The 12,346-nt window shown below is 35.7% G+C and overlaps 2 non-coding genes across 2 annotated transcripts; both read right to left on the bottom strand.

Annotated features, from left to right (window-relative positions):
* Nucleotides 1-3,111: 3,111 nt before the first annotated feature.
* Nucleotides 3,112-3,218, bottom strand: LOC140858285 (small nucleolar RNA R71). Its single transcript, XR_012141852.1, has one exon. It is a non-coding gene; the product is annotated as a small nucleolar RNA R71 (small nucleolar RNA).
* Nucleotides 3,219-11,655: 8,437 nt separating this feature from the next.
* On the bottom strand, nt 11,656-11,762 carry LOC140858243 (small nucleolar RNA R71). Its single transcript, XR_012141810.1, has one exon. It is a non-coding gene; the product is annotated as a small nucleolar RNA R71 (small nucleolar RNA).
* Between the last annotated feature and the right edge of the window lie 584 nt (nt 11,763-12,346).

Raw genomic sequence — 12,346 nt, forward strand, 5'->3', positions numbered from 1 at the left:
GATCGCGAGCCGAAGGTCATGGCAACCACCGCATACTCATAGAAAACCCTTTCCATAAGCATGCAAAGCATCTTATCACGATATTAATGCTTCACAGCGAAATAATTAGTCAATAATTTAAATCTAAAATATAACAATCTAAATTCTAATTTTAATATCTCAAAGAATACAATAATATTCAATAAACCTTACATTAAATTCAATAAGACTTTCAATCTAAAATTAAAAGTATGAAGATTCTGCTTCTAATCACTCTTCCATTCATATCTTGTATCATCTTAATTTTTTGATATTTATAAAAATAATAAAAATAGAAGGTAATGAGCTAGACAGCCCAGTAAGCAATAATCACTTTCAACAAATTTCATCAGTATTTAAATAAATAATCATTTATAGAAAATAAACATATAGAGTTCATCAATTCGAAACTGATTTATGTCACAAATTGACATAAAAAGTATCAATTAATATCTAAATTATCTAACTTTATTAAAAAATTGATATTTGTTATTATATTTTGTAGAAGAAGAGATCATCAATAGAAAGAACAAGGAAAGAGGATTCCAACGGGCAAATTTTATGCAAAACGGAGTTAAATTGACCCAGGAATTGAAGAATGAAGAAAGAAGACTCAATTGGGTCAAACCCGAGTCAAATCAGATCAAAATTGATCAAAAATCAACTAATTTGGTGATCTGATTAGCCGCCTGGTCCACAGCAACAGGCGCGTGGACCATGGACCCATCGGCGCACCATAAACCCCCCTAACAACTCTCTAAAACCTCTTAGTCCCACATCGAAAGTTTTGAAAACCTTATAACCCCCAAATGCCTATAAAAAACCCCCAAAGGCCCTTGTTTTAGGTATTCTTCCTTCCGATCAAGCTTGTAACCCTAGATAGTGGGGTTTTTAGCTCTCTTTTCAAGCCTCGAGCTTTGAGGTTTTTGTAATAAATTTTTTTTATATATAAAATCTTATTTTTATGCAATTTCATCTCTTTACATTATGCAATTTATTTTTCTTGCAATTAGGATAGTTTAATTTATGCAATTTAATTTTATGCAATTAGGTTAGTTTAAATTATGCAGTTTAAATTTATGCAATTAGGATAGTTTAATTTATGAAATTAGGGTAGTTTATTTTTCTGTATTTAAATTTTGCAAGTAGATTTAGATCATGTCTAGCTAAGCATCCCTTCTAGGGTTTGCGATGAAGCTAGATCATGAGTAGGGATTTTACATAGGGTTCTTTCTTTTTCTTAGGGTTTCTTTTTCTTCCTCTTTTGCCAAGAATTTTTGATGAACTACAGTTGGGTCAGAGTCCCTTCATAGTTCATGCTTGATTCAGTGCATAGGAGGAGAAAACCCTAAGGGATCCTAGTTATTACTCCCCTGTAAAGAATCTTGATGGGTTATCGTTGGGCCTTAGTCCCTTCATAATCTATGCTTGGGAAAGACAAGAGGAGTAGTCGTTAGGATCAATAAGAAAAATTCTAGGTAGAATTCCCTAATCTAGATCTAGTGGATTCAAAAACCCTAGATCCTTAGTCTTATTGTCTTTAGCAAACAACTTTCGACTTTCGATTTTTGTTAAAGCTCGCTTGAGCATAGATTTGAAAATCATTTTTAAAACCAAGTCTCTGTGGGATCGACCCGTACTCGCTGGTCGTGCTACTCTGCACACCGTGCGCTTGCGGTTTTATTTACAAATTTTAAGATTTGCACATCAAGTTTTTGGCGCCGTTGCCGGGGATTTGGCGTTTTAAATTGTTTTCAAATATTTGTTCTTCGTGCGTTATAACTCTCTTTCTTTTTTCTTTAGGTTTCTATATTTAGTTGGTGATTGCTGGAAAACTCAGGTACGCTTCTAATTTCTCTTTTATTATTTTTAGTTAATTACTTTTGCTTTTAGACCTAATCATTTGAATTTACTTAATCACAAAAAAAAAAATATATAAAACAAAACAAAAGACATTTCATAATCGTGAAGTAAAATATCAAAATAAAAAAAAAAATTTAAATTAAAATCTTTTACATTCTTGGTCATCTTGTTTATTTGTATTTGCATTTTCATAATTAATCTAAGGGCATCAACCCATTAACAAGATAAGGTGGGGATTTCATTACCCTTCCTTAGCCCAAAAACCATCTCCATCATATTGCATTACCTAGACTTTTAATCTTAAAATCAATTAGACGTCAACCTTAAGGAATTCGAGCTCAATAGGACAAGGAACCCTAAGAGTTCTACCAAGTTTGAGTTGTTTGATTAGTTGGTGTCTAGGCAAGTCCCTGAGAGTGGTTTGTTAAATTGGTTCAGTTGCTGGCCTGACCAACTCGTTTGGTGTCTAGAAAGGCAACGATGAGTGAACCTCCCACCTCTTATACTTACCTGGCTAACTAGTTGATCAATCTCCACTTGGAAGGTTTGAAGGGTCATCTTGGAACAGTTAGGAGCTGTCTAGATTTAGGTTAACCCTAGGATAGATTGAGTTTAATTTATTGATTCACTTGTTTGAAAAAAAAAAAAATTTAAAATTTAAATTAATTTGGTTACTTTTCTTTAGATTTAGGACTCCTTAGGATCTTCTCTTTAGAACTTTTTTTCTTTTCTTTCTTTTCCTTATACATAAAAATTTTATTAAAAAAAAAAAATTGTATAAACATCGAGAACTGTACACTTCGTGTGTGGAGAAGAGTGTCGGGTCGTCTAGTTAGAATTGAGTCAATTCCTGTTGTTCCAATGGCTGAACCAATCCAACCCATGACCCTTAAGGATTTGTGTTATCCAGTTGGCTCCATCCAACCATCTTGTATCAGGTTGCCACAACCCACAGCTAACAATTTTGAAATCAAACCTCAAATCATAAATATGCTTCCAAAATTCACAGGATTAGAGGATGCTTATATATTTATTAGAGAATTTGAGGAGGTATGTGCAACCATGAAACTGCAATTAACAGAGGATGAGGTCAAACTTAGATTAATCAACTTTGCCCTTAAGGACAATGCTAAGAAGTGGCTTTATAGTCTGCCAAACTATTCTGTCACTACCTGGGAGGGCTTTGTGAGAACATTTTTAAAAAAGTATTTCCCCCATCATAAAACAGCTAGGATTAGGAATAAAATAAATCAATTTTACCAACTAGCTGGTGAATCATTTTGGAAGTACTTTGATCGTTTCAAGAATCTTTTGACCCAATGCCCACACCATGGAATAGAAACTTGGAGACTATGCAGATCATCTATGAGGGGTTAGATTCAAACTCAAGAACCATGCTAGAGTCCATGTGCCAAGGCCAATTTATGGACAAAGAAACTACTGAAGCTTGGCAATTCTTAGAAGACCTAGCCGAGAAAAATTTACAGTGGGAAACAACTAGGGAACCTGATAAAGCTACACCTTCAAGAGGAGGAATGCATCAAATTCAACCAACCCTAGCATCAGAGGCCAAGATTGCAACCTTAACACGTAGATTGGAAGCCTTAGAATTACAGAGACCAGCCAATGTAAATCAAATATCTGCACCCATGTGTAAAGGGTGCAATGCACCAGACCATGTCTTAGAAGAATGTTCCTACTCGAATGAGTGTGCACAGGTGAATGCCACCTATCAAGGACCATTGAACAATCCTTATGCACCCACATATAACCCAGGTTGGAGGAATCACCCGAATTTCTCATGGTCCCAGAATCCTAATGTAGGCAATCCAAATTTCAATCAGCAAAATCTAAGGTCCAACCCAGTAATGAACAACCCGCCAGGCTTCCATGATAATGACAAGAAAATTACCTCTTTAGAGAAAAGCCTAGAAGCCATGATGAAGACACATACCAGCTTTATGCAAACCACGGGTCAACTCATAAATAATAACACCCAAGCTATAGCCCGTCTGGAAATGCAAGTAAGTCAGCTGGCTTCGACCATTAGTGAACGAGAACATGGTAGGTTACCTAGCCAACCTGAGCCAAATCCTAGGAACCAAAATGGTCCACGACCCCAACAAGGAAACCAAGTTAATGGTGTAAATGCCATTCATACCTTAAGATCAGGAAAACAAATAGACAATAAGGTAGTTGCACTTGATGATATAGATGACTCATCTGCCGAGTCACCTTCTAAAACTACTACCTTTCAACCTCAAGCACCAGAAACTGAAAATTCACCTAGTCCAGTACTTAAAAGTCCTAGAGCTCCTTTTCCAAACAGACTGAAATCCAATAAATCTGAACATTTAGACAAAATTTTAGAGGTATTTAAACAAGTCCAAGTTAATATTCCTCTTTTAGATATAATCCATCAGGTTCCAACTTATGCCAAATTTTTAAAAGATCTCTGCACTAGAAAAAGGACCACTAATGTACCAAAGAAAGCATTTTTGGCTGCAAGTGTCAGTTCATACCTATCTAGCCATGTGCCAATTAAATATAAGGACCCTGGAGCTCCAACAATTTCTTGTGTTATTGGAGAAACCAATATAAAAAAGGCCTTGCTAGATCTAGGAGCTAGTGTGAATATCCTTCCATATTCGGTGTATGAACAACTAGGATTAGAAAAACTTCAACCTACTGGGATCACATTACAGTTAGCCGATAGATCTCTCAGGATCCCTAAGGGAATGGTCGAGGATGTTCTGATAAAGGTTGAAAATTTTATTTTTCCTGTAGATTTTATTGTTTTAGAGACTGAGCCAGTTGCGAATCCTAAAGGACATATACCTGTCATTTTAGGAAGACCATTCTTAGCTACGGCCAATGCTGAAATCAATTGTCGAAATGGTCTAATGAAGTTATCCTTTGGGAATATGACCATTGAGCTTAATGTTTTTAACTTAGAACAGGAATCCTCTTCTCATGCTGATGTCAATGTAGTCCAAGATGGTATTTATGAATCCATTGACATTAGTGATGATGAAGTCGACCTAGAGTCTAACCCCTGGTTAATCCATGAGTCTGAGGATGTCAATGAAATACTTAAAGAAAATCAGATTAATCAAGAATCGACACTTCCTACTGAACCAATCATTGAGATGGTGAAACCATCACCTAAACCATCGATAGAGGAAGCACCCATTTTAGAACTGAAACCCCTCCCAGAACATCTCAAGTATGCATATCTAGGACCCAAAAAACTTTGCCTGTAATTATTGCATCAGACCTAGATCCCAAGCAAGAGGAGTTAGTGTCAGTTCTAAAAGCAAATCAGGAAGCAATAGGTTGGACCATAGCAGATATCAAAGGAATAAGCCCTTCTATAGTTCAACATAGAATATACTTAGAGGAAGAGGCTAAACCAACAAGAGAAGCCCAAAGAAGGCTTAATCCAGTTATGAAGGATGTAGTTAAAAAGGAGATTCTGAAACTCCTAGATAGTGGAATAATTTATCCTATTTCTGATAGCTCTTGGGTAAGCCCAGTTCAAGTAGTACCCAAGAAATCTGGGATAACAGTGGTCCAAAATGATGCAAACGAACTTATCCAACTAGGACCCAAACGGGATGGAGGGTCTGTATAGACTATAGAAAGTTGAATGCTGCGACAAGGAAAGATCACTTTCCTTTGCCATTTATTGATCAAATGTTGGAAAGACTAGCCGGACAAGAGTTTTACTGTTTTCTTGATGGATACTCCGGTTACAACCAGATCCCCATAGCCGCTGAAGATCAAGAAAAGACTACATTCACCTGTCCATTTGGTACTTTTGCCTATAGACGAATGCCCTTTGGACTATGTAATGCACCGGCAACCTTTCAGAGATGCATGATCAGCATGTTTTCAGATATGATAGAACGATTTCTAGAAATTTTTATGGATGACTTTTCTGTTTTTGGTCTAACCTTCTCCGAGTGTCTGAATCACCTGCAATTAGTTCTAGAACGATGTAAGGAGAAGCACCTAGTTCTCAACTGGGAAAAATGTCAGTTTATGGTCAAACAGGGAATAGTTCTTGGCCATGTCATTTCTAAAAAGGGGATTGAAGTGGACAAGGCCAAAATAGATCTAATTGCAAGTCTTCCACCACCTAAATCTGTGAAAGAAATACGTTCATTTTTAGGTCATGCTGGATTCTATAGAAGGTTTATTGCCAACTTTAGCAAAGTAGCACGTCCACTGACTAATCTTTTGGCAAAGGATACCAAATTTGAATTTACTCATGAGTGCTTGGAATCCTTTGAATTTCTAAAAAATGCACTTGTATCAGCTCCAATCATTCATCCTCCTGTCTGGTCTGAACCATTTGAATTAATGTGTGATGCGTCCGATCATGTTGTGGGCGCAATCTTAGGTCAACGAATAAATAAGCTGCCTAGAGTGATATATTATGCAAGTAAAACCTTAAATGATGCGCAGCTTAACTACACCACAACTGAGAAGGAGTTCCTTGCCGTTGTCTTTGCTTTAGAGAAATTTAGATCTTATTTGGTTGGGACCCACACCATTGTTTACACCGATCACTCAGCCATTAGACATCTCCTAGCAAAGAAGGATGCCAAGGCACGTTTAATCAGATGGATTTTGCTCCTTTAAGAATTTGACCTAGAAATTAGGGACAAGAAAGGCACTGAGAACGTTGTAGCAGATCATTTGTCCCGAATTCCAGTTGCACCATCTAGTGAACCACCCATCAATGAATCTTTCCAGATGAGCAACTCATGTCTGTGTCTACTAAACCTTGGTTTGCTGATATTGTAAATTATTTAGCCATAGGCAAGATACCTTCTCATTGGACTAAGCAGGATAAATATAAATTTTTGCCCAAGTGAAGTATTTCATTTGGGATGATCCTTATCTTTTTAAACAATGTCCTGATCAAATTATTAGAAGGTGTATCCCAGATAACGAAGTCATGAATATTTTATCTTTTTGTCATGATCAAGCATGTGGGGGTCACTTCGCGTCTAAGAAAACTGCTGCTAAGGTTCTCCAATATGGTTTTTATTGGCCCAATTTGTTTAAGGATGCTTATGAATATTGTAAAAGTTGTGCTCAATGTCAGAAAATGGGTCGAATCACCAAGCGACACATGATGCCACTCAACCCAATCTTGGTAGTTGAAGTTTTTGATGTTTGGGGAATCGATTTCATGGGACCATTTCCAAATTCCTTTGGAAATAAATATATTCTAGTAGCAGTTGATTATGTTTCAAAGTGGGTAGAAGCAATTGCATGTAGAACACCCGATAGCAAAATGGTCATTAAGTTTCTTAAAGAAAATATTCTCTCCCGTTTCGGTATTCCTAGGGCAATCATTAGTGATCGGGGAACCCATTTTTGTAACCGACCTTTTGCAACATTGATGAAAAAGTATAATGTCACCCACAAATTGACCACACCATATCATCCTCAAACTAGTGGACAAGTTGAAGTGTCAAACCGACAAATCAAACAAATTCTGGAAAAAACTGTTAGTGCCAATAGAAAGGATTGGTCTTTGAAATTAATTGATGCACTTTGGGCATACCGAACCGCTTTCAAGACCAATCTAGGAATGTCTCCTTATAGGATTGTGTTTGGTAAACCATGTCACTTGCCTATTGAGATAGAACACAAAGCCATGTGGGCTATCAACAACTAAATACAAATTTGAACGACGCTGGAAACCATAGAAAGCTTCAGTTGAATGAATTAGAAGAACTTAGAAATGAAGCCTATGAAAATGCAAAGATATACAAGGAACGAACCAAAGCATTTCATGATCAATCAATTATGAGAAAAACTTTCAATATCGGACAAAAGGTACTCTTATATAACTCTAGATTACATCTGTTTCCAGAAAAGCTTAGGTCTAGATGGACAGGACCATTTTTAGTAAAGGAAGTCTTTTCACACGGAGCTGTTGAGATTGAAAACCCAAGTAATGGTGTTATCTTTAAAGTTAATGGTCAACGATTAAAACCATTCTTGGAATTACCTGTCAAGACTATTGAAGATGCCATGGTTCTTTATGAACCAACTTATTCTGATTAAGTTGCTTCGAGGTTTGGTCTGGCTGAAGACATAAAACTTAGCGCTTCTGGGAGGCAACCCAGCTTATATAATTTCTAATGCTTTCTTTGTTTTCAGTTTGCTTAGGACAATTAAATTAGATAAACTCCATTGGGGACAATGTCGGTCAAGTTGGGGGGAGAGCTTGAACAAAATCAGGTGTTATCATTTCCTTTTCCTTCCACTATTAGTTATTTCTTGCATTTAATATATTATGTAAAAAAAAAAAAATAATAATATTATATATATATATGAAATAAATTAATCTATAAAAGAAATAAGAGTAAGTTAGAAAGTATTTGCTAATGTAGTGAGTCACGGAGAAGATTAGCTGGTTAGACTCTTGGTGGCTTAGGTCATTTAAAGACTATTAGCACTTCCAATTGCACATGCACACTAACAAGGTAAAGTAGGTGTTAATTGTAAGGTCAATTAAGGATTTGAGTATTATTTAAATTAGATAATTTTTCTACACCCCAATTGAAGAAATTTGAATTTAAGGAAAGAGCTACCTGCCTGAAATAAAATGCAAAACACAGAGTAAATGTGGATTGCCCTAAGCCTAGTAACCGGGTCTCTTCACCTAAGTCAAGTGTTGAGATTCGCGTCAAACGGTGGTGGGAAGGCCAGGATGCTTAGCAAAAAAAAAAAAAAAAAAAAAAAAAAACAGTGTGAAAGCTACCTTAGTTCTTTGTTTAATCTGGGGTGTATAGAAAATTAATCGAACTAAGTTATGAAAAATGATACAATTGGCCTGTACAAGTTAATACTGAAATACTAAGTTAGTTATCACTCACACAAGTGCTATAAAACTTTAAGTGTACTCTAAGAAGCTTCTAAGTAGACGACTACCGATTCTAATTCGAAGCTCATTACTTAGTAATACTAGAAAACTTCTTGAATTTCGATCTTAAATTAATTTGCAAAGGAAGGATCTTTTTGAATTGATCTTATTTTGGTACATTGCTAAGGGACTAGCAATGATTAAGTTGGGGGGTGTGATTTATGTCACAAATTTGACATAAAGTATCAATTAATATCTAAATTATCTAACTTTATTAAGAAATTGATACTTGTTATTATATTTTGCAGAAGAAGAGATCATCAATAGAAAGAACAAGGAGAGGATTCCAACGGGCAAATTTTATGCAACGGAGTTAAATTGACCCAGAATTGAAGAATGAAGAAAGAAGACTCAATTGGGTCAAACCCGAGTCAAATCAGATCAAAATTGATCAAAAATCAACTGATTTGGTGATCTGGTTAGCCGCCTGGTCCACAGCAACAGGCGCATGGACCATGGACCCATCGGCGCACCATAAACCCCCTAAAACTCTCTAAAACCTCTTAGTCCCACATCGAAAGTTTTGAAAACCTTATAACCCCCAAATGCCTATAAAAAGCCCCCAAAGGCCCTTGTTTTATGTATTCTTCCTTCCGATCAAGCTTGTAACCCTAGATAGTGGGGTTTTTAGCTCTCTTTTCAAGCCTCGAGCTTTGAGGTTTTTGTAATAAATTTTTTTATATATAAAATCTTATTTTTATGCAATTTCATCTCTTTACATTATGCAATTTATTTTTCTTGCAATTAGGATAGTTTAATTTATGCAATTTAATTTTATGCAATTAGGTTAGTTTAAATTATGCAGTTTAAATTTATGCAATTAGGATAGTTTAATTTATGAAATTAGGGTAGTTTATTTTTCTGTATTTAAATTTTGCAAGTAGATTTAGATCATGTCTAGCTAAGCATCCCTTCTAGGGTTTGCGATGAAGCTAGATCATGAGTAGGGATTTTACATAGGGTTCTTTCTTTTTCTTAGGGTTTCTTTTTCTTCCTCTTTTGCCAAGAATTTTTGATGAACTACAGTTGGGTCAGAGTCCCTTCATAGTTCATGCTTGATTCAGTGCATAGGAGGAGAAAACCCTAAGGGATCCTAGTTACTACTCCCCTGTAAAGAATCTTGATGGGTTATCGTTGGGCCTTAGTCCCTTCATAATCTATGCTTGGGAAAGACAAGAGGAGTAGTCGTTAGGATCAATAAGAAAAATTCTAGGTAGAATTCCCTAATCTAGATCTAGTGGATTCAAAAACCCTAGATCCTTAGTCTTATTGTCTTTAGCAAACAACTTTCGACTTTCGATTTTTGTTAAAGCTCGCTTGAGCATAGATTTGAAAATCATTTTTAAAACCAAGTCTCTGTGGGATCGACCCGTACTCGCTGGTCGTGCTACTCTGCACACCGTGCGCTTGCGGTTTTATTTACAAATTTTAAGATTTGCACATCAAGTTTTTGGCGCCGTTGCCGGGGATTTGGCGTTTTAAATTGTTTTCAAATATTTATTCTTCGTGCGTTATAACTCTCTTTCTTTTTTCTTTAGGTTTCTATATTTAGTTGGTGATTGCTGGAAAACTCAGGTACGCTTCTAATTTCTTTTTTATTATTTTTAGTTAATTACTTTTGCTTTTAGACCTAATCATTTGAATTTACTTAATCACAAAAAAAAAAATATATAAAACAAAACAAAAGACATTTCATAATCGTGAAGTAAAATATCAAAATAAAAAAAAAATTTAAATTAAAATCTTTTACATTCTTGGTCATCTTGTTTATTTGTATTTGCATTTTCATAATTAATCTAAGGGCATCAACCCATTAACAAGATAAGGTGGGGATTTCATTACCCTTCCTTAGCCCAAAAACCATATCCATCATATTGCATTACCTAGACTTTTAATCTTAAAATCAATTAGACGTCAACCTTAAGGAATTCGAGCTCAATAGGACAAGGAACCCTAAGAGTTCTACCAAGTTTGAGTTGTTTGATTAGTTGGTGTCTAGGCAAGTCCCTGAGTGGTTTGTTAAATTGGTTCAGTTGCTGGCCTGGCCAACTCGTTTGGTGTCTAGAAAGGCAACGATGAGTGAACCTCCCACCTCTTATACTTACCTGGCTAACTAGTTGATCAATCTCCACTTGGAAGGTTTGAAGGGTCATCTTGGAACAGTTAGGAGCTGTCTAGATTTAGGTTAACCCTAGGATAGATTGAGTTTAATTTATTGATTCACTTGTTTGAAAAAAAAAAAAATTTAAAATTTAAATTAATTTGGTTACTTTTCTTTAGATTTAGGACTCCTTAGGATCTTCTCTTTAGAACTTTTTCTCTTTTCTTTCTTTTCCTTATACATAAAAATTTTATTAAAAAAAAAAAAATTGTATAAACATCGAGAACCGTACACCTCGTGTGTGGAGAAGAGTGTCGGATCGTCTAGTTAGAATTGAGTCAATTCCTGTTGTTCCAATGGCTGAACCAATCCAACCCATGACCCTTAAGGATTTGTGTTATCCAGTTGGCTCCATCCAACCATCTTGTATCAGGTTGCCACAACCCACAGCTAACAATTTTGAAATCAAACCTCAAATCATAAATATGCTTCCAAAATTCACAGGATTAGAGGATGCTTATATATTTATTAGAGAATTTGAGGAGGTATGTGCAACATGAAACTGCAATTAACAGAGGATGAGGTCAAACTTAGATTAATCAACTTTGCCCTTAAGGACAATGCTAAGAAGTGGCTTTATAGTCTGCCAAACTATTCTGTCACTACCTGGGAGGGCTTTGTGAGAATATTTTTAAAAAAGTATTTTCTCCATCATAAAACAGCTAGGATTAGGAATGAAATAAATCAATTTTACCAACTAGCTGGTGAATCATTTTGGAAGTACTTTGATCGTTTCAAGAATCTTTTGACCCAATGCCCACACCATGGAATAGAAACTTGGAGACTATGCCAGATCATCTATGAGGGGTTAGATTCAAACTCAAGAACCATGCTAGAGTCCATGTGCCAAGGCCAATTTATGGACAAAGAAACTACTGAAGCTAGAGTGAAAGATATTGAGAATTATAAAAGTACAATTGGTAAAGAGTTACCTATTCTTGAACTCATGATGCTTGTTGTGCTATTCACAAGGTGTTTGTGAGGAATAGAGATCTCAACCCCACTAAAAATATTAGTATGTTTCTCGATTTTTATATTTGAGGGCTATGAAGTTCAATAAAATAGTGAGAGACACAATTAGATAAAAGTCCTAGTCTAGTTGTGCATATCATTATGAGTTGTCCGCTTATATTATGTTCTTGTTGTTATAAATTAATTATACACATGGCATCCTCACTTTCACTTAGAGGTATTCTAGATGCAAACAAGTTGACAGGATCTAACTATATCAACTGGTTAAAGAACTTGAGAATTGTTCTCACCAGAAGAAGTCTCCTACATTCTGGATACATCTGTTCCAAATTCTCTTGAGGAGGATGCTTTTGAAGAAGATAGGGCCGCATATAAGATGTGAA

Source organism: Elaeis guineensis, chromosome 5, assembly GCF_000442705.2.
Source record: "Elaeis guineensis isolate ETL-2024a chromosome 5, EG11, whole genome shotgun sequence".
In the NCBI taxonomy this organism is placed as follows: Eukaryota; Viridiplantae; Streptophyta; class Magnoliopsida; order Arecales; family Arecaceae; genus Elaeis; species Elaeis guineensis.